General features: G+C 39.3%; 1 long non-coding RNA gene across 2 annotated transcripts; it reads left to right on the top strand.

Moving 5' to 3' along the window:
- The first annotated feature begins 7,183 nt into the window (after positions 1–7,183).
- On the top strand, positions 7,184–22,951 carry LOC111092411. Of its 2 annotated transcripts, none has more exons than XR_005378275.1 (4): positions 7,184–7,331; positions 8,018–8,064; positions 8,476–12,614; positions 22,856–22,951. It is a non-coding gene; the product is annotated as an uncharacterized LOC111092411 (long non-coding RNA). The 2 variants fall into 2 exon arrangements; XR_005378274.1 differs by lacking the exon at positions 22,856–22,951 and adding an exon at positions 14,814–16,258.
- The last annotated feature ends 269 nt before the right edge of the window (positions 22,952–23,220 follow it).

Genomic DNA, 23,220 nt, shown 5'->3' with positions numbered 1-23,220 from the left:
CTCAAGACAATCTAATCTTACTGTCCCGCTAGGTCATTTTCTTATGTCTTATTTAGTCTCAGGTCACTGTATTCAGGCTTTTCCTGTTGCTAATTTTCTGAAAGTACTTTTTCTAAAACCCCAAATGACTTTCATTCTGCTAAATCCATTGCCCCTTTTTGCAGTTTAGCTTACTTAGCACAACTGCTGTGTTGGATTTTGTGGATTATGTTCTTGTTTTGGAGCTCTTCCTATACTACTGAATTCCTTTCTCCTTTCCTTCCTTCCTTCCTTCCTTCCTTCCTTCCTTCCTTCCTTCCTTCCTTCCTTCCTTCCTTCCTTCCTTCCTTCCTTCCCTGCCTTCTCCTCTGACTAATCCCCTGTCTAATCTTCCTCTGTCTATTCTCTTACTTATTGACATTCTTGGGCTATATTCTTATCCCACCAGCTTACTTACCACCTCAATCTTATCACATTTATGAATCTTACACATCTAACAGCCCACTAAATTTCTCCATCCAAAAGTCAGACAAGAACCTGCCATCCTACACACTGAGCTATCTTTCCTTATAATATCTGCTTGACACCCCTACTCCTTTAGGAAATCAAAGTCTGTCCAATCATTCAAAATAGTTTTCCTTGATTTCTCATTTTTCCTAAGTCACAAGCAATCACAAGGTCCTGTACAATTGTCCCCCCAAATATGTGTTGACTCTATTGTACCTTCTCTGCCCTGTGGTACTTCTTGTTAGACTACTGTGCACACTTGCAGCCGACTATGTGTCTTCCTTTGGACCTGTAAAATCCCTCCTCTCCAGAACTTCCAGAAACATCTATCCTCAGCATATCACTTCCACATCACTCCCTTACCTACATTTCCTCAACAGTTCCCTCTCACTACAAGAGGGTAAAGTCCACACTCATTAACATCTCAATATAATTTAGCCCCATCTTCCTTTCCTATGTCATCTCTTCCACCATCCATCCCATACTTAATCAGCATCCATGGTGCGCCACTTTTAATTAGCATGCCCAATATGGAGCTTTATGTCTATGCTTTAGTTGACATTAACACCTCTCTCTGAAGACTCAGGAAGTCTTATTTCCAATCCTATTGCATTCACCTACAGATTGGATCATTTTGCTCTCTTCCTTGCTTTTTCCCATGAATGACTCATTACTTCTACTTGTGTTCTAGGCCTTCCCCTTCTTTTCTCCTCTGCAATCTGGCCTCTGAAATTATCCCCTGCCTTTACGCACTGACACGATCTCCAGCTCCACTGCGTATTTCCCTTCAGCCTCCACATTGACTTCCTCTTCCAATGTTTTTGAAAGTCTTTCTCTGATTCTACCTGCATCTCTTTTCTTTCTTTCTTTTTTTTTTAAGATTTTATTTATTCATGAGAGACACACACAGAGAGAGAGACAGAGAGACAGAGAGACAGAGACATAGGCAGAGGGAGAAGCAGGCTCTGTGCAGGAAGCCTGAGGCGGGACTCGACCCTGGGACTCCAGGATCACACCTTAAGCCAAAGGCAGAAGCTCAACCACTGAGCCACCCAGGCATCCCTCTTTTCTTTCTTTTATCATTACACATATTGGAAGAGTGTGCCTTCAATTCTCTTACCTTCTGCTTAGCTCAGCCCACCGTAATGTCATTTCAAATCATAACCCATAGTTGAAACTGTTTTCTTAACATCCCCAATTATCTACTGACTTTAAACTCAAAGAGTGAATTTTTGTCCTTATCCTAGTCAGTCCCCCCAAATTAATTGAGATAAATGCATGCTTCTCTTCTCTGATATTCTTTTTACTGTGATTAAACTACAGACATCATTCTACTTCTCTTTCTGTATCTACCAGCCTGCCTTCTCCTCCTCCTTCATTTACTTGACTTCTGCTTGTCCCAGACACAAGAACCCCACTAAGTAACTATCCCTTTTCCTACTCTCCTTTTTTTCTTACACTGGACCTTCAGCCATCACTTCACTCCAAATGAAACCCAAATGTGTTTCTTAACCTCTACTTATTTTTTTTTCTTTTGGATTTCAAATCTTTATTTCTAATTACCTATTGAGTATCTCTCAGAATCAGAATGGACAAAAGGATCTAATTAAGTCTTACCTTGTTCTCTTTTTGTTTTCCTGTGTCCTCCATATCAACTCTTTTAGGCCTTACATTCATCTTTCCCCACCTTCCACATTCAGAGGAAATCCTAGTGTTGTCAGTCCTATGTCCACACTGCCTCTTACACCCTTTTTCTCCTTTTCATCCCTGTTGCCGTGATACTGGTTCACTGCCTCTTTTTTAAGCTTTTACGATTTTATTTATTTATTTGTTTGAGATAGAGAAAGAGTCAGAGAAAGAAGGTGCACATGTGTGCACATGCACATGAGCACAAGTGGTGGGAGGGGCAGAGAGAGAGAGGGAAAAGCAGAAACCCCCTAAGCAGGGAGTTGGATGTGGGGCTTGAACTCAGGACTCTGAGATCATGACCTGAGCCACTTAACTGTCTGAGCCCCTAAACATTATATTCTTTTAAGCTTTTTAAAATAGATGCCTCATTGGTATCCTTTCTCTCTAACCTATTCCATCTGTTGCCATCATTACCGTTTCCAAAAGCCACAGTCTGTTCACATTTTCTTGCTTACAGATCTGTTTTCTTTTCCTATTGTTAATAAGATCAGATTAAAACATAAAAATTTTAAAGAGATCACTTTGTCATCATCTGGATCAATCTCTTTTATGAGCCTTGATTTTTTTCTAATTATATCTCAAAATTATTAGAACACTAATTGTTTCAGAACTTGATCTTTACATATCGATGCTATTTCTCTGTCTAGGGATAGTAATTAGGCAGTTCTGTATGCCAGATTCTATGATGTGTATGGAGGATACATAATAATTAAGAAAAAATCTTCCCTTAGTATTTATAGAGATCAGTTCTAGAGCAGAGAAGATAAAATAAATACATAACAAAGTAAGTAAGTAAAAAAAAAAAAAAGCATACTACATGCTATTCTAGAGGAAGTGTGAGATTTTAAATGTACATAGTAAGGCGCCTTACCTCATGGTTGTGGTGGTAGTGATGATGGCATGTTGGGAAAGTTGGTTACAGCGGCAGGCGCTATTTAAACTGAGTCAATTAAAAAAATAAATAAACTGAGTCAATTAAAGATGGGGGGAAATGGGTGAGTGGGCTGATTCTGGGCAAGAAAAAATGGCCACACATAATATAACAACTAATGATGTTCAGTATAGTGATTGCACAAGATATGAAGGGGAGAATGCTCACTCTGCTGAAGTTTGTTAGGCAAGAAAACACTAGATAATGAAGTACCTTGGACTTTATACAACAAACAATTGGAAGTCCGTTTTAAGCACAGGTGTGATAGAATCATATTTGTATTGAGGAGAAACATTTTGGCCACAGCGTGAATGATAAAATAGAAAGAAAAGACCAGAGGAAGTGGGAGTGCTCAGGAACTGTTGCAGAAATATTTGGGAACATGGGATGCCTGGGTGGCTCAGCGGTTAAGCGTTTGCCTTTGGCTCAGGATGTGGTCCCAGAGTCACGGGATCGAGTCCCACATTGCACTTCCTTGCAGGGAGCCTGCTTCTCCCTCTGCCTGTGTCTCTGCCTCTCTCTCTCTCTCTCTCTGTGTGTGTGTGTGCGTGTGTCTCATGAATAAATAAATAAAATCTTAAAAAAAAAAGAAATATTTGGGAGCAGCCACTTTGGCCTTACTAGATTCTTTGTTACATGAACAGAGAAAGGTGGATTGGTTATGAGGAATAAAAATGAGGATTTAGTGATTGCTTTATTGTTAGTGGTATAAGATTAAGTAGAATAAATGATGGTCAGAGGTAGGGGATACATAAGTCTGGAACTCAGAACTGATCAGCTCTTGAGACATAGATTTGTAATTCATTAGCATATAGGATTAGTGAAAGCTATGGAAATCAATGACATTGACTTTTAAGAATGGTTGAAAGAAGAGGGCAATGGTGGTTCTAGGAAGGTCAGAAAAGCTGTTTCAATAAAGAAGGAGTCCAACATAGTCAAATGCAGCCAAGAGGAGAAATAGGATCGTTTGGGGTTGGGGAAGGGAGCATTCAGTGTCAAGGATATCATTAGTGAACTTGGTACAAGCACTTTCTGCAGAGAATTGAGATAGAGGCTACTTTGCTTTGTTCATTAACATGCCTTCATGTTCATCTCTTGACTGGGACAGTAGGCAACAGTCTTGGCTGTGCACTTGGTGGTGGTTGTGGGAAGGGGCAAAGACTACAGGCCACTAAACACTACTTCTCTTTTTGACCATAAGTAAAAGTCAATTTTGACATTTCCATTTTTTGAACTCCCAAGTAGCCTATGAAAGATAGTGGCAGCAAAGCCTCTTCTAAAGCGTGATTATCTTAGGCTCTCTGCCATAGCTGATTGTCCCACACTCTTCTAAGGATATAACTACCTGCTATCTCCTTTGTTGAAATTCCATTCATTCTCAAGAAACATATCAAATTTCACTTTCCCCTAAAGACATCCTTCCCTCACAAGAGAATTATTGTTCTTCGTCTGTGTTCTTAGAGGATTCTGTACACAAATTCATTAAGTGTTTAAAACATTCTCCTTCATAATACAGTTATATATGTAGGCCTGCTTTCTTTCCCCTCTTGGGACACTGTCTTATTTATCTTTGCACCCTAGATTTCACTTAGTAAATTGAGGTATTTAATCCTTGTTTATTAAGTCAAATTGAAATGTTTACATAATACTTACCTGGCAGGGGAGATACCATGATCATGAAATGTTTACATACCATGGCTTGTCTAATTACAATAAATTATTTTAAAGGTCCAGACTTAGGAGAACTACATTTTTGTGGAGAAAAGAAATAAACACGAGACAATTGAAATTACTTTTGATCCTATCTTGTACTATGATGGCTACTACCTTCAAGTGTAGTTCTAAATAGAGGTAGAGTGCTACTCTGTGTCTGAGAAAGGTTTACCTAATATTTTCCTGCCTGCAGAAGGAAGAAAGTCAGAAAACAGTATTTTGTGACTATAGCATATGAGTGGTATCCCTGAAAAGTATGCAGTAAACTTGAATCTGCCTCTAAACTGGATTTGCTTTGGATAGACAGCTTACATTATATGACAGATACAAGACTTGCTTCTGGAAGTGATGGTCTAATTTACCATCTTCACCTTCAAGAACGTTTTGGAGCTGAATCTTGCTCCTATAAAGAAATGCTAAGCTAGTGCTTAAATGAAGTTTATGTTTCCTGCCAATCTTCTGCCTTTAAAAATATATAATTTTATTTACATGGTCTCAGACCTAGAAAAGTAATGTTTAGTACTTTAAGCTGATTATTGCGAATGAAATGTGGGATTTGTGTCATGGTTTCTCGGTAGTAGGGCAACATTTGAAATCAAGTGTCAAATGGATTCTCAATGTGCATGAATATTGACTAAAAATTTATGTGACTTCACAATGTTGTCAATAGCCGTAAAGAAATTGTGAATTGCTTAGATATTTTTCCTTTCGATCCAAAATATTGCCTTTCTGTGAGCAAACTGATACTTGGCAGACTTGATGAAAATAAGTAATATTGAAAAGTGCTTCGAATTCTTGAAATGCACCCACACTTTAATTTCTATTTGACCCCATTCCTCTTCTCACCAGACAGAGCATAGAGCAAATGATATGATGGATGTCAAATGCAGATTCATAATTCACCACAGTTAGGAACACTTATAATCGTGCATTTTCAAACTCAGTGAAAATGCCCAAGCAGATCAACATCTCATTCAATAGAGTATAGATATAATGGACTGTTTTCTTCAGTATATTCAGTGAAGCAGAGTAAGGGCTAGACTCCAATTATTTCTTATGGTGATGGAGGTGGGGTTTGTTCATAAATGTAAATGGGGACATGAATCAAATGTGTGTCCTCTCTTTTTGACAGAGAGAGAGAGAGAGAGAATGAGAGAGACTGTGTATTTGAAGGACAAAGGGAGATGATTCTAGAGAAGAAGCTATATTTACATATTAGAAATGATGAAAGTTTCTTCAAATGTTACAACAGGAAGAGAGTGTCACCGAAAAACCAAATACTTGCTTGTGTTAAGGTCTTGATAACATATTTTACTGAGTTCTCTGTCACTAATGTTTTAATTAGAATATGAAGCAAAAATTCAATAAAGTGGAATCATTTCTTCAAACTAACAATGAAACTTTGCTTATATCTGTTTATAGTGGAAACTGGCCATAGATATGTTAGGCATTTTTAAAAATAGTTCATTGAAAGTTTTCCATGAATAAATGATTCCTCCCCCCACCCCTGTCTAAATTCACTGCCAAAATATTTGGGACTGGACACCTGGGGCACTTGTTTCCTTCTTGGGGCCAGGCATCCTTCTCATTTCACATACTGTTGACCCAATCAATTCCATCTGTTATAGTCAGAATCCACATACAGTCAAATTCAAAGAGAACAAATTTGGCATTGGTGTCCAGGGCTTCACTTCCTGCTTCATTGACCCCCACTGGGCGGGTCCCTGCTAAAGCTCCAACTTTCAAGGAGCTGAGAGATCTTTGAGGCTCATCTTGAATTTTATCTTACTGGTACTTTTCCAAAGTCAGTGCATTTTATTCAGGCTCTGCCTGGGGCATGAATGACTCTGCTTCCCATTGTAGGATTTCTAAGCATGGACTCCCATTCCATGGGCTTTGGAGGCAATGTGAAGGAGGACCACCAGTAAATCCATCTCTCTCTTCTAAGCTTTTCTTGGAAAGACCGTCCCTTCCATTCTATTTGTTCCCATTATTCAAACATCTCTGCGTTCTATGTGGCAAAACAACCCTTTAGATCCAATGTGGTTACCTAATCCCAGGGTCTTTTCTCTTCTTTCTTTCTTTTTCTTTCTTTCTTTCTTTCTTTCTTTCTTTCTTTCTTTCTTTCTTTCTTTCTTTCTTTCTTTCTTTCTTTCTTCTTTCTTTTCTTTCTTCTTTCTTCTTTCTCTTATGTGTGCACACAATTTTTATGGTCTTCACCTCTGATACTATTGGGCACACAATTCTGCTGAAGCCACAGTTATTTTGCAAGTCAGCGAGGACTTCTCCAGCACCGGGTTGGAGTTCCATGGGCAACTTTGCTCTAAATTCCCTCTTAAATGGAAAAAAAAAGAAAAACATGGACGGAAGGCAGAGGAGCATAAATCTTGCGAGTTGCTTTTCCGAGACCGGCCAGAACCAGCCCTTAAAGGAAGACACTGTGCGCTGCTGGCGGCTGTAGTCTTCTCATTTCGATTTCAACAAGTAGCCCCAGCCAGAGAAGCCTTAGAAGGTAAAAGGGGATCAACCAGGATGTTAATCCAGTTGTGACTTGGGTTTGGGGCGCATTTTCTTCAAAAGCCCCCCCACCCCCCAGGCTATGGGGCCCTGGGCTATGTGTTGTTGGGTGATTGAGTGCCTTTGTCCTGACGGGAGCTTTTCATTTTGTACCTTTTCACCATTGTTTTTGGCCGCAGATCAAGCCTCACATCTCCTGGTCGTGGAATTCCTTTCCGCAGGCCCCACTGCAGGCTCAGGCCTCCGCGTAACCCGAGCCGCCCCCACCTCCCAGCAGACAGCACATTAAAGGGAGGTCTGCGGGCCAGCTGCAGAGACAGGTGTTGCGCTCCCTCACTTTACACCCGCCCCCATTTATTTGTCCTAAGAATTCCTCTCCGGGGGCTGTGGAGCCCCGCCGATGGGGTCGGGCAGACTTTCTAGTTGCGGGGTGCGGGATGCCCGCGCTGCACCTGCTCGGTGGCTTAGCTCGCTGAGCCGGGCTTGCAGAGGCAGCGCGGTCCGTCCCCCCGTTAAGGAGCCAGGGGGCCGCGGGGCCGCTCCCGGTCCACCCCACGACGTGTTTACCGACTCGGATTCCAGCCCTGCTCTTTGCCGAGGGCTGACTCATGCTGCTTTCTGAGAAACTGGAGAAGTGGAGAAAATGCGGTGATTATTGTCCTTTTCTCGCCCGTGTTGCAGGGCCCGTGAAAACCAGGCCCGGTGGAGTCCTATCAAATTTAAGGCCGGTAAGGGCAAATCCAGATCAATTTTTAGGGCGCGATTATCTAAATGAGAAGGGTCGGATATCTCAGGGCTTGCTGCAGGCTCTGCTGTTGCTTCCACCGTCCCTTTGGAGGGGGTCGGGATTTTCCCCGGAGAGTGAGTTTATAGGCTGAGGAGGTGCCAACCTGTGGCCTGTCTGGCCTGGATCACCATGATCCATCATGAGGTCTCCTCGTCGTGGCAACTGAGGAAGCTGGAGGCGCTTATTTCTCCTCCTAATCTGAAGTTTAGCTGTGAAAATCCCTCTTTGAGGGGCATCAGTTGTTGTTGGTGGTGGTGGTGTTGTTTTTCCACAAGCCACACCCATGTTCAAACCCTCCTGGGTCTGCTCACCTGGGCTTGGGTAATCTGGTTCTTTCTTCTCTCCTTTGCAGGATTTGAGGTGATGAGGAATGTTTTCCATAATTAGACCAAAGACTGTTGAACACAAATCAGTATTGGCCATCGTTAACGGAAGACAGCTACGTTTGCTACGTTTGTCACTTAGGGAACGTGTAATAAGTAGATCCTACCCATGGGTGAAACCATAAGATAATGAGAGGACTGTGACTTACAATACTTCCTTCCTGGCACTCAGAATTGTCTCTTTCAAGATGTTTGGATGGGACACGGGCCACATGGGAGAGAGTATCCTGTTACTGTCTTCCCAGACTCCTGGAAGCTGGTCTTTAAAGAAAATGGTGCATTCTTCATTTAAACCCTGGCAGCATGCTTGGACCCTGCCTTGCTTTCTTCTTGTAGGAAATCAGATTACCCAGGATGGTAGCAAGACTTCGGAAGTGGCCTTCCACCACCCTGTCACTTGTGGCCTTTTGAAAACACTGTGTTTCTCCCATGTTTGGAAAACCCATGCGGCCGCAGAAGGCCCAGCATTCCAACCATACACACTGCCAGACACACTCAGTGCACATGGAGTTCTTGCAGGCCTTGATGGCTACACTGTGACATTTCTTCTGTCCCTGTGCTTCCTGCTGCCCTCCTTTCTCCCTTTTCACTGGGTTAATTCCTATTTTCCTTGTAGCCCTACATCAAACCCCCCAACCTTTCCTAAGCAGTGCTAGACACTTCCTTCTCACTTGGTCTCTTTCCCACACATCATTTTGTCATCATGTGCCATGTGATTTTTTTGCTCTGATCTTTGTTTGCTTTGGATCATTTGTTTTATGTGTCTCACTAGACCATGCATTCTTTGAGGATCAGGATGGTGTCCTATTTATTCACCTTTGTGAAGGTAAGTCATTCTTCACACCCCCCACCCCCGCCTATCTTCCATGCTGCCACCTGGCAGTCCCAGATGCACATAGGTGCTCAGTTAGTCTTGGTTACATTGACGAGTGAAGACATGAGTGGATAAAGCCATACTTATGATTGATCTTAAAAGGTTTGGGAGGACCAAGGCAGTCTCTAAATCTGTGAAGGGGACAGTGAATGCGGGGCATGGAGAAGAGGAGGCTCCTAAGCCCGTCTTCTGGGACTTTGCACTAACAGACTAAAATGGACTGGTGTCACCCTTTACCCATCATCTTCCTTTCCATCTATTTACTGCTACTGTGTTCAGGAAGGGCTCACGATAAGTGCGACAATGTAAGATGTTCATAGCAATGTCATCTTACCTCCCCTAAAAATTGCTGACTATGGTCCATTTTATCTAGTAGTTCACATTTACAAGTAAAAGATTTACCTTTGCTTCTAAATAAAATGCGGATTAATATATTGGTGCACCAGAGACACATATCAAGGCGCATGGTGCTTTTCTTCTTGGGCAGAAAGTAGTTATTTTTGATCCCATGGTGTTCTTGTGCTGGTCTGTTTTATCTTTCTTCTCCCTCTGCTCATCTCACAGAGCTATAGGCAAACTATTCCAGCAATTTTCAGGAATATTCAGAACAGTCATATAGAAAGGGGTGCTATGAAATCCCAGTTTTACAGGGGAAGAAAGAGAAGCTCGGAGGTCAGTAACTTACCCAAAGGGCACAAAGCAGGCCAAGTGACAAAGCTGGATTTCAAGCCCATTCAGCCTGGGTCCAGAGTCTCTGCTGTCAACTGCCGTGATAAGCTATCTCGTACTCAGAAGTGTCCACACTCTATGGAGGACAAATTATTTATAAGGAGGGAAACCGAGCAGATAATTTACTGGATCCCTTGGTAATGCTCCATAAAAGGATAAAAAGGAGAGAAAATTAATAATTTCACTTGTAGTTCCAGACCCTGGTAAACTTGTTCATGTTCATATGCTCTGTAGCTCAAACTGAATAACTGAGTACTTTCTGAAGTAAGTAACCAGTTCTATGACTTGGAAAAAAATCTCTGACTCCACTTAACTCATGCAGAGGGCCATGGCATGAGGCCTAAATGCCCAGGAGTTTAAGTCAAGATACACTTACCTAGTAAAACTATTCTTTTGTTGTTTTACTCTTTTCCTTCCTGCTTGGAGAACTTTTAAAGTTTAAAGCTATCTACAAAATGTCATTTTGTCCCTAGAAAGCCGAGGTCATAGAGATACACGTCAGCTGTCAGAAGAGCCGCAAAGGAAGGTGATATTCTTTTATAATGGTTTCTGAGAAGAGAGGCCATCAGAGTGAAATCCAGTAATCCTGCATTTCTGATTTCATGTCTACTGAGAATGCTCAAACTTGAGTGCAGACCTTGGTAGAGTACTGATTGCTGAAAGGTAGCTCTGTCTCCTGGGGGATCTGGAATGAGATCTAGTAGAAAGTTTCATTCAAGTTGAATGGAAAACATAAAAGAGAGTGTTCTATGGGACTCAGAGGTCTGGCAATGATGGATTTACTCCATGTGTGAAAGACTGGAATAAGTGTTCTTCCCACGGTTGATTTATTAATTGGTTTATTAAGAAAGTCCTCCAAGTTAATATTTCACTACCTGCTTGAATAGAGTTATAAATTCCTAAGTAGCGAGTCCACAAATCAAATACAAATGGACACTCTAGTGCCCATCAAATGATGTTTTAACATGTATCTATATGTTTAGCTATAATCTAATAATTCCCTGAGAGTATTGTGCCTACTTTGAGTAGAATGCTGCATTTCAATTTTATTTTTAAATTTAGATATTTCTAAAGATGACCTGAATTAATTTATGGGGAAATTATTACACTCCTTCTTGGAATATGCCTAAGTCTATGGCATGAAATGCACCCATTTCTGAAAGGATTCCTTTAGTAATACTCTCTCATTTTATGAGATTCCATGGCACCATAGCATGACTGAATAAATTACCTTCTGGACACAGCCTAATTTCCCATAGTCCTAATTCTGAAAGATTTTTCAGATTTTTTTTTTTTCAGTAGGAGAAATCTTGTAAGATTATCAAATTCATGATTTTACTGATGAACAAAATTGTACCTGAACTATCTTAAAAGTGCTTCTTTTCATTAAAAAAAAAAAAAAAAAAAACACTATAGCAAATGAAAGGCATCTATTATATAACTCCCTGGAGTGGATCCCTCTCCTGTTAACTCAAATTTTCAGGAAGCTTGAATTCCTCCAATTCCATTTTAATGCCCCCCTCCCTTTTTTTTTTCTCTCTCATTCTGTTTCAGTGGCAATGAAGAACAGCTGGCCACCATCCTCTGTGATAATAACCTTCATATAGTGGAAACTTGAATGGTTTTGGACATGGTACTCACAAAAACATCTCCTTGCACATGATGTAGCTTATTTGGTATTTCCCCCTGTAAATAGCTAGATTCCTTATAGCCAACCCTTCCAGCGACCATCAAATTTTGGCTCTGTTCAGCATAATGCAAGCATTTTCTGCCCTGTCTATTCAGGAATGTCTTCCGAGGAGGTTTCACAATCAAATTTATTGTGTTTAATTTATGACATACAATGTAAGAAGAATGGAATGCTTTTCTGCTAGGATTTGCATCGATAATGAAAGGTTACCATAGTACCGGTCTGCTTTTACCAAATTTGCCAAATTCTGAAGGGAATGCCAATTAGAAGGCGGTCATGGTTCTCGCTGCGACAGATTGAGACCAATACCTGGTGGCGAGGACCCGTGGCTGTTGGCTGGACCCTACTTCTAATTGGGAAAGAAGGCAAACTGCTAGATCGAATAGTGTTTATGAAGTGATATCAATCATTCCAAGGAATATAGCCACACCCCAAGAAAGCTGAGGAAGTGATTCAGTCTTTCTGAGGTCATCTTTTCTATTAGTATCAGGGTAGCCAAAAGTCTGAAACCGGCTCACATTTTGCTCTCTTTAGGAAAAAACAACATTGATTTTAGAGGCTTTTGTTATGGAGGCCAGGGGGATTTTCCCACTGCCGCAAAGAGGAAGCTGGGCTTGGATGGGGAAGCCAGACATTTCTTGGCCTGAGTTTCTCACTTGAATGGGATTCCAGTTTGCCCCCTCCTCACCTCGCCAACCCCCAAGCAGCTCGAGGCCCCACCTCCTCCCTTGGACCATATGGGGAAGCTGGCTCAGTGGCTGTTATTCTACGGACTCCAAGTTCACGCAGCTGTTCATTCCCTGCTTAATGCACCGGTAATTACAGCAATGTGCTCTTCTCTTTTTCCAATCGTAACTTTTTTTCTAATGGAAAATGATTTGTTTTTAACAACTTCCATGCATTTTGTTCTTTAATAAGAAAGGGTGTCTTGTGGTACTGAGGGATTGAATTCTCTATAAAAAGCCAAAGTCTCTATATCAGTTTCCAGCTCCATAGGAGGGCTCCGTGGGACTAGCCAAAATTGGGTGGGGGGGGGGGACTTAAGTGGGTGTAACTAACTTGATATGGATAGGTCAGTTGGGAAACAAAGCAAGCTCATCGCCTTCTGCACATGGAGGTGGTGAAAGAACATTTTTAAAAAATGCAAAACTGGGAAAAATCAAAAGTACAAATTGAGCTCTTCTTTCATGATCCAAATTCATGCTCTCACAGGATTTTTAAGACAAATATCTGAAGAGCTTTTCACTTATCTTAGTTCTATCTTTTGGAGCATGTAAATTTTCTGCTTTGATGGTTGGGTTTGGGTGGAGGACTCAAAAGATAGCAAGGGATGCTTCTTTCCCTTCAGCTATGCCAAGCTCTGGGGCACAGATCAAACACGTGTGTGTTCACATTATCATTTCATTTGTGGATAAAATATACCACCCTTGGAATCTCCGCCCTTGCAGCTCCCTAAATGGCATTGGGAATCATTGCAAGAGGATCATTTTTAAAGCAAAACTTTTCCAACTCATTAGAATACTTCGCGTTGGAGCTTTTATTAATATATATATATATATATATATATATATACACACACATATGGCAACAGTTGTAGTGAAGAAAAGCAAATCAAATCCCTGTGTGTAAATGAAAATCCTAGTTCTATACAACACATAAAGCTAATTTGATCAGAAGGATAATAGCAAAATGAATGTTCCCTTTATATGAAAATTCAAAATTCAAAGAAGTTGGAAGCATGATAGACTATGCTTGCAAGTCGAATATCCCTCATTTGACATTTTAAGGATTCAGAGAATTTAAGATTTAGCTGAAGTTATAAAATAGTTACTCAGAGCCCCAAATCCTTCGGTGCTAAAATGTATCTATATCTTCGAGGGGCATTAATTTTATTACTTGCCTATTCCCTTTATGCTAATAACAGTGAGTAACAACCTGATTGTCAGAAACAACCTCTCTTCGGCTCTGCCCCTCTTATCTAGCTCCCCTTCCAGAAATCTTTTGGTTTTTCTTAGAAATTCCTTCAGAAATTTTATGACTCCAATGTGAGGAAATTTAAAATATTCATACTAGAACTTGGAAGTAAATGACTTCTAAATTTATAATAACATTGGCAAAACAATTGCTTTCCTTCGGAACCACTAGAGTCACAGCAGCAGTCAAGAAGTACTTTTGTTCTTCTGAAGTCTTTAGTTAGAAGCTCCACGTGTGGCCAACTACAGAGAGGGGGTCTGTGCTTCCTCCTCATGGACCTGGCTCATGAGTCTACATTTGATTTCACCCTCTAGGAAATCATTGTTTCCAGCTTTGTAAAAAGTAAAAATTCTATTTATTATATTTCAGCAAGCTTGGAGAATTAGGATCATCGGAATTAGTAGCAAGACTCTAATCCAGGTGTCCATTTTACCTCATATTCTATTTCTTCAGATGATTATATCAGTACCTTTGAGAAGATTTTATTTTTAAAGCTTTAAGTTATTTTGATAACCATTAGACCATCAAAACTATAAATATGGTCTGGTGAATGTCAACATAAGTAGTTATGTGATAAATAATTGTCCTCATCCTACTTACTCAGTCAGAAAATATTTTTTTTAACTTTTTCCAGCTTTATTGAGGAATAACTGACAAATTTGTATACATTGAAAGTGTACAATGTGAAGATTTGGTATACATTCTAAAGGATTACCATAATCAGGTTTATTAACACATCCATCACCTTACAGTTACCTTTCATTATATGTGTGGTAAGAATTCTTAAATAGTACCTTTTCTTTTGGCAATTTTAAAGTATGCAGTAAGGTATTTTTAACTGTAGTCACCATGCTGTATGTTGGATTCACAGGACTTACTGGTTTTCTAACTGAAACTTTGTATCCTTTGACCAACATCTCCCCATTTCCTCTATCACTAGTTCCTGGCAACCACCGCAAGCAACCACCCTTTTATTCTCTGCTTCTATAAGTTCAATATTGAGTTCAATTTTTTTTTTTTTTTTTTTTTTTTTTTTTTAGATTCCACATATGAATGATACCATGCAGTATTTGTCTTTCTCTGTCTGGCTTATTTCACCTAACATAATGTCCTCCTGCTTCTTCCTTCAACTTTATAGTCTTCCGAGAAGATCCGAACAATCAACAAATTAACCAAGTATACATAAAATATCAGGTGGTGATAAGTTCTATTGAGAGAAACCCAAAAGGAACTCTAGAACATGTTCCCCAGGAACAACCCAGCTTATGATGACAAATAACCTACAAATAAATGAACGTCTGAAAAGAAGGGATTGGAAAAGCAAGTCCTGGCATATTCAATCAGGGAATATTATGCAACAATGAAAATGAATGCGATACTCAATGTAACATTGTAGGTGGATCTTAGCAATGTCAATATCAGTGAAAATAAGTTCATAGATATTAAAAACATCTGATGCATTTTTCACGAAGTCAAATTCATACAACCAAACCATATACTTTTAAGGTGAAACACATAGATGTGTTTAATAATATAAAATAACTTTTTAAAGCTGTTAATATAAGATTTGGGATTGTAATTATTTTGGATGAAGGGAGAGCTTTCATGTTGCATGTTGGACTCATTCATTTAATTGTGTTATTTTGAAGGAAAACATGAAGGAAGAAAGGAAAGAAGGAAGGAAAGAAAGAAGGGAGGGAGGGAGGCCTTCTCATGAATTAATATTGAGTGTATGTCATGAACCCAGGATTATGATTAATCTGATTTTATGCTCCTGAGGTAAGGGTTGGGGAGAGTTATGGGGTAGTTGTTTGTAGTTTGTTTACTTGTTTTTTTGATAGAGTTGTTAAGGAAGTTCTCTGTAAGGAAATGACATTTGAGCAGAGACATTAATGGAGAGAAGCCTAAAGAACAAGGGTACTGCTGTAGCAGGGGGAAGGGGGAGTAAGAGAGAGGACCAGCAGCAGGAGGTGAGTCAGGGAGGTAGCAGAAGCAGGTCATCTTGGGCATTATAGGCCATGAAAAGCACTTTTACATTTACTCCAAAGGAAACGGAAGCCACTGAAAGGTTCTGAGTAGGAGTAACATCATATATTGTATATTTTGAAAGGAGCAATACATAATGCAGTAGTTGTAGTAGTTGTCCTGCTGTAGTGTGGGAATGAGTATACCAGCATTTTTCTGGCATAGTTTACATTTTGGGCTAGATAATTCTTTGCTGTAGAGGGTTTGCATGGTAGGATATCTAGCAGCATTCATGGCTTCTTATAGAGCTATAGCAACCCCAACCCACTTGTAACAACCAGAAACATCTGTAGACATTGTCAAGTGTCTCCTTGGGGCAAATTCTTTTCTGGTTGTGAATCAATGGAGGGCACCAAAGTTGGAAAAATATAAAAATATAGAAGCAGAGAGAGGAAGTAGGAAAATCTAGCTATATCCACTGGAGACCAGAGCTGTGACTAGGATAGCAGTGCGTGTTGTCCGTCCCCCTTTTCTTTTTCTATATTTTTTTTACTTTTTTATAATTCTCATTTTTTACATTTTTATAATTCTCATAAATTTTATTCAGCTTCAATGAGGTATAAATTACAAATAAAACTGTAAGATATTTTAGGTGTATGTCATACTGATTTGATACATGTAGACTTTGTGTAGAGTCTTCCCATCTAGTTAACACCGCCATCACCTCACATATTTACCTTGTGTTTGCGTGTGTGTATGTGTGTGTGTGTGTGTGTGTGAGAGAGAGAGAGAGAGAGAGAGAGAGAGAAAATATTGAAGTTCTACTTTCTTTGTAAATGTCAGTAATACAATACAGTGTTATCAATGATAGTCACCATGTTATGCATTAGATCCTCAGACCTTATAGCATCTTATAGCATGGCCTCCTCTTTTCTAAACACACATTTTCACAGCTTGGGTTTATACCCACATGCCTGGAATTTCTACAATTTGAGAATACTTGGAAACCCCCAAAGATGTGATGTCAAAAATTCATTCACATGCAAAACAAATATTTTCCAGGTGCTCTAGAAACGGTATATTTGAGCATGAAATCATCCATATGGAGGTTCTTTAAGAACTAGATCTTAAGCTATCCATTTCTTCTTCCATTGGTTTTGTCAAGCCTGGTGACTCATTTTCTGACTCACAACCAGATGAGTTCTGAAGACCTGAAATAAGGACCTCCTCTCTGCCTTAGCTTTGGTCAATCTGAAAGTAATCTTACTGACAACACTTTTAACACAGACCCCCATATAAAGTAAATATCAGAGGCATACTGCTCATCCTTAAATGTGTACTTCTGAGGGCAAGTTTCTTTCAGAAGGCACAGGAAGCCATGACAGAGATCATCAGAGAATCAGCTTTGCACCCAAACATGGTAGGGCAGAGAGTCAGATGAGAATTGTGTTTTGTGCAGGATGTTGAGCAAAAAGACCAGGTCCTTGACATCAGTATCACAGGACTTAAGGAATATTGTAGAGCAAGCAACAGCAGAGCCAGAGAGCAGAGTTGACAACAGGAGCCTTGAGTGCTTTCCCCTGAGGACTGTATTCTGTTCTCACAAAGGCCAGGCATCTGAAAGGTAGAAATGTAAACACAAGGACACTGAGCGGCCTTTGGTCTGAGAGTGAGCCACACAAGCTTCTAAGTAAACAGTTTGAGGATTTCAGAGTGGTATTAGGAAATGGTTTTATAGGAAAGACAAATCATCCAAATGCAGAAAATGCAACTCTATGGAAGCAAATCTAACTTCCTTCTCTTACAGGGATACTGTAATTAAATCTTTCAGGCCAGAGGGTTAGAAGCTCCTGCTGCTGAGGGTCTTAGCTCGTGCTCATCACTGGTGGTTTACCAGATGACATTCTATGCCAAGTCTGACATGCTAAGGTAGCCCTGCCTTGAAGAGGAGATCACAGTGCACATGGGGGAAAGAGCCTGGATGAGATTGTTTTCATCTGCAGGGCTTAATTCTTCATCCCTCATATTCAAAGCCAAAATCAAAAGCCCACACCATGCTTGATTTTTCCAAAATAATGACTAATATAACACCAAAAAGAGCTGTGTCAACACACCTTTGAGAAGTAGGTGGAAGGGCATATGTCGTCATAGCATAACAACAAGGAGTAATTATACAAATATTAAATGTTATTGCCACTAGCTAGAGTAGCTCTATGCAATGAACTGACTCAAGCACAGCTCATAGTGTGATCAAAATGCAGTTTTACCTTTATTTATCTATTGATTTATTCAGCTGCCCACTCATATTTCAAAAGTATAATTAGTGACAGTAATGCCATCTATCCTCAATGAAAACCCCAAGAAGTCCTTGAATCTTCTACTCATTCTTGGTCCTTTGGTAACTTTATATCATGCAGTCCTAATTTAGAAAAATGGAACATCCTACACAAAAGATTAATCAAAACTGTAGCTCGTTATCCACAGCAAATATAAAATCTTCCTTCCCAGCTTGGATCTGCTTCAGACTGGAAACAAAGGGAAAATGCCAGTGTAGGCAGGGCATGGAATACATCTGATGCATCTCTATTTTTTATAGTGCATCCTTCTTCCAACAGCCAGTGTCTATTTCTCAGGTCGCAGCAGTGGGGAAGACAGAGGTGGTCTTGAGCTCGGCTTTCCTTAGCATGCTTCAAGTTTTCTGGGTTTAACAGATGATTAAGGTTGAATTTTTTTTTTTTTTTTTTACTTCAAGAGTCTTCTGTACGGGTGTGCAGAACAGCCCACTCCTAAAATCCCCTCGACCTGGGTGGATGCTTTCCTCATTATGATGGTAGACTGTAAAGCTTTGTGATTCGTAGGAACATGGCATTCATTTCTATCTTCCCCCATAGGTATCCTCAGCCATCTAGTTGGCCTTGTTAGAAGGACTTGAGGGCTCCACCTTAGTTCTCTTTTCCGTGTCACATGGGTAAGTGAGACACATGTGCACTGTTACCCCAAAACTCTGGAGTATAAGCAGGTCCACCTCAGGGCAACTACACCTGTTCTCCTGCCTCAGGCTGCCGTATCCTCCTCACTCATGAGTCAAGCAGAGCCCACATTTCACACGTTTCAGAGCTATCTGCGTCATCATGTGGTCATCCCTAAGTAGGCTTGAAACAAACAGGGTATCCCCAGCCTATTTCCTAAGGTAGTTTTGAAGTATGTTCTTTTTCTATCCCCTCCGTAAAAACTTTTTTTATTCTCGAAGTTAACAAAGAGATGCAAGGATCATGCCACAGCTTCTGACCTATTTCCTTTACAAAATCTGTTTATGGTAAACGCTTTCACACATACTTCGCTATCTGATGTTAATTTTCTAAAGATCTCATTCAAGTTCTGTCAGGAAAAGCCCCCATTTTAACTTTCTGTTGAATTTGTGAAAGAAATTGTGCATACATACAATTGTAAAGAAAAGAAAGTTGATTTTCTGTGTTCTCTGTCCTTGGCCTTCCCATATGCTCATTGACACATCCACCTCTCATTTTTATTAGTTCTTTTCACCAGAAAGGATAGAACTCATGATGCCTAACACAAGACAGTGCAATCACCAGTACCACCATGACCTCAAGCAGTAGACTTTCTAAACCTTTTATCTCCACTAAAATTTTTTATCACAAGACACTTACTCAAAAGACCCACCACTGCACAAGCCAGAAGACAGCTCTTGAGTGTCCCTCTTGTGCCAGCACTGTGTAGAGTTCTAACTGCAGAAGGTGACAAAAGCAGTTCCCTGTACCAGAAGAGTTCAAGGTTTTATTCTAGTTATTTTTATTAGAATACAAAGCAATGCATGGTTTTGCCAATATGTTTGATCTAATGAAAACTTATTGTTTGTAAGAGCTGGGTATTTTATATATTTATATATATATGCAAAATGATGTTGGTCAGAACAACTAAGCTTAAGGATTGAGTGGAAGTATATGGAGTGGAACAGGGAAGAACATGCTCCTTTAAGTCACAGATAAGCCAATGTCCCCAAAAGGATCCTTGTTTACTACAAACCATGAGAATTTTTAACTCCTTGGTATTTGTATTTTCTTTCCTGACATAACATCAAAGACATGAACATTTCTACACAAACCCCCATTTGGTACAGTTCATCAGGAAGAGCTGTATCTACTACCAAGTAAATTTTATATCTATCTATCTATCTATCTATCTATCTATCTATCTATCTATCAAGATATCAATATCATGGATTATATTATTATTATATTGTATCAATATAATGGAATATACTAAAAATCACTCTTTTAAGGAATTGTTATTTACCTTTTAATCCCTTATATCATCTTAAATTCCAGCATTAGTAACTCAGAAAATTTAGCAACCACTGGCCCATTCATTATTAGAGAAAACATTATAAGCTCATTTGGATTGACGTATTAATTGTTGATTTTAAGGTTAATGGTTGACATTAGTTTCCCTTAACCTCCCAGGATAACATTTGCATTTTATGCAAAACCCCTAAAATGTCCTTAAACCTGAAGGACTTGGTTAGATAAACAGTTGAGCAATGATAGCAAAGCCAGCTATGGAGATTTTTTGATAGAATAACTATGAGTATTAGCTAATCCCCACCCCTCACTCAAGAAACACATCTAAATCTTATGTTGGTACTTTGGGACATTGACACAAAGCATCAGCATAAAAATGAAAACCAAGGTTCTTTGAAAGATAGCTCTTGAGTGTGCCAGGGAGGGAAGGCTAGAGGCAGAAGCAGACTCCCCACTGAGCAGGGAGCCTGATGCAGGACTTGATCCCAGGACCCTGGGATCATGATCTGAACTGAAGGCAGATGCTTAACCAACTGAGCCACTCAGGTACCCTTAAGTTGTTTTTTTGTTGTTGTTGCTTTTATTTTTATTTATTTTTAGATTTATTTATTTATTCTGGGGGGAAGAGGCAGAGGGAGAGAGAATCTCCAGCAGACTCCACACCAAGCAGGGAGTCTGATGTGGGGCTCAATTCCACAACTCTGAGATCATGACCTGAGCTCAAATCAAGACTTGGATGCTCAATCTATTGAGCCACCCCAACACCCCCAGGATATTGAATTTTTAGGATATAATATTTTTAGCTTTGAGTCCATTTTCCACTTTGAGAAATTATCTCATTATGTATTGCTGAACTAGGGACAAGATGTCCAAAACTTAAAAAAAAAAAAAAAAAAAAGGGATCAAGAATGTCCAAGAATTGATAAAACTCCATCTGGTCTTGTCCCTATGATGTGGCTCCTCCCTAGAGAAAGTCCCAAGATGAACTCTCTCCTCCTTGTACTGCTTTCCCACTACAAGCTGGTAAAATGTAGGATGCCAAAAAAGGATCTGTCCTTCCTTGCCCTGCTGAACCACATCGGAACCTGCAGCAGGAGGAAAATTGTTCCTTATATATCTTAATCAAGATATTCTCCCATGATTTGAACTAAGGGGAAAAAGTTAACAAAAGCCCTACAATCAAAACAATGACTTTATATATAAAGCTCTGAATTGCCCAATCTGTTTGTTCACCATTGTCAATCCTCAGAAACCAGCCAGTGGTGGAAGCCAGCAATTCAGAATCAGGGGCTGATTGGAAAAGGATTGTTCCCATTGCCCAATAATACAGGGTCATAAAACAAACGACAGCCTGTCTTGATTTAAAATTCTGATATATGAGTCAACATGGATTTTCAAAAACACTGCAATAAAGTGTTACTTACCTTGATTAGTGAATTTTTTGAAGACTCCTTATTTTTCATCTGAAGTGAGTACATAATTCACCTCATCTTAATTCTGGATCCTAGTTTTGTTGCCATCTGAACATATCTAGATCCATAGAGGACAAAAATCAAAGCTTGCCCACAGAACCAAACAGTGTCCATCAATGGATATCTCATGGTGGATCTATAGAAGATGATGCCTTTTTTGGTAACTAGCAATACACATCTTATAATGAATGAGAACTTCGGATCCTTCTTTGTCAGACTTACTGGTCAGAAAATGGTCAGAAAGAACTGAAAGCAGGTGGCCAAATTGGCTGTAAAGACTTGAAAGGCAATTTAGATTTTACCCAGTTTATATGTATATTTAATTTAAAATATGATATATATAATACAAAATATAACATTATATATATATGTATTAACAAATTTGTGGCAGAGTAATTTTCAGAGATGAGTCAAGAGTGAAGTTTCTCTATTTCTGACCCTAATTTAGGAATTTCTTTCTTTTCTGAGCTGCTGGTGCCAAATTATCTGATAAGTATCTTATGTTGAGCACAGGCCAGAATTCTGAAGTTTTCCAGGCAATTATTTTCCAAATGAAAAGAAAAAAAAAGGAAACTAAAGATCTAAATAATTAATAGAGCATTGGATTGGCTGAAACACCCTCTCCAAATATTTGATATAGAAAAATGCTCAGAATGGAGATGTGTCAATCAAGAATTCGGAATCCATGGATGTTACCAAGGAACATTTTGGAACAGGCATGGCTGTTTTCTAGAATGACAATACAGAATAGTGAAGATGATACCACAAAAACTGCTTCTATTGTTATGCTCGTTTTTTTTTTTTTTTTTTTGCAAATCTACCATCCATTTAGTAATTTAAACTTTTACTATAACCATCTACTTTTTCAATATACTTATTTTTAGTAGTTATAATCGTCTCTTTAAATTTTTTTAAAGATTTTGGTTTTGAATATAGTTGATATTTTTAACTGTGATAAAAAAACACATAACATAAAATTTAGCCTCTCAACCATTTCAAAGTGTAAAGGTGAATAGCGATAAGTGTATTCATGTTGCTGTGTAACCAGTCTCAAGAACTTTTTCATTTTATACAAATGAAACTCTATACCCATTAAACTACAACTCTTTATTTTCCTCTCCCTCTAGCCCTTTCTAACCACTGATCTAATTATTAGTTTCTTTGAATTTGAATATGCTAGATACTTCATATAAGTGAAATCATACAGTATTTACATTTTTGTGACGGGATTATTTCACTTAGTATTACGACCTCAACGACTATCCATGTTGTCAGCATGTGTCATAATTTCCTTCCTCTTCAAGGCTAAATAATATTTCATTGTAGGTGTGGACCACATTTTGTTTATCCATTCATCCATTGATGGACACTATGTTGCTACAACCTCCAGACTATTGTGAATAGTGCTGCTATGAACATGGGTATGTAAGTACGCAAGTAACACTTCCAGATTCTGTGCTCAATTCTTATGGATATATATCCAGAAGTGATATTTATGTCTTCTTTGGTGAAATATCTATTCAAATGTTTTGTCCATTTAAAAATCAAGTTCCAATGAGTTTTAGTATTTATCTTAAATGTACTTCTCAGGTTCTGGTTTCTGAATTTTGATAAGAATAGTATATTGTCTTTAGGCATGGAAGTCTTACTGATAGAAGAACAAATCAAATGGAAGATGGCCAGAACCTAGA

Source organism: Canis lupus, chromosome 25, assembly GCF_011100685.1.
Source record: "Canis lupus familiaris isolate Mischka breed German Shepherd chromosome 25, alternate assembly UU_Cfam_GSD_1.0, whole genome shotgun sequence".
In the NCBI taxonomy this organism is placed as follows: Eukaryota; Metazoa; Chordata; class Mammalia; order Carnivora; family Canidae; genus Canis; species Canis lupus.
Note: the sequence above shows the minus strand (reverse complement) of the source record. Positions and strands in the feature narration are given on the sequence as shown.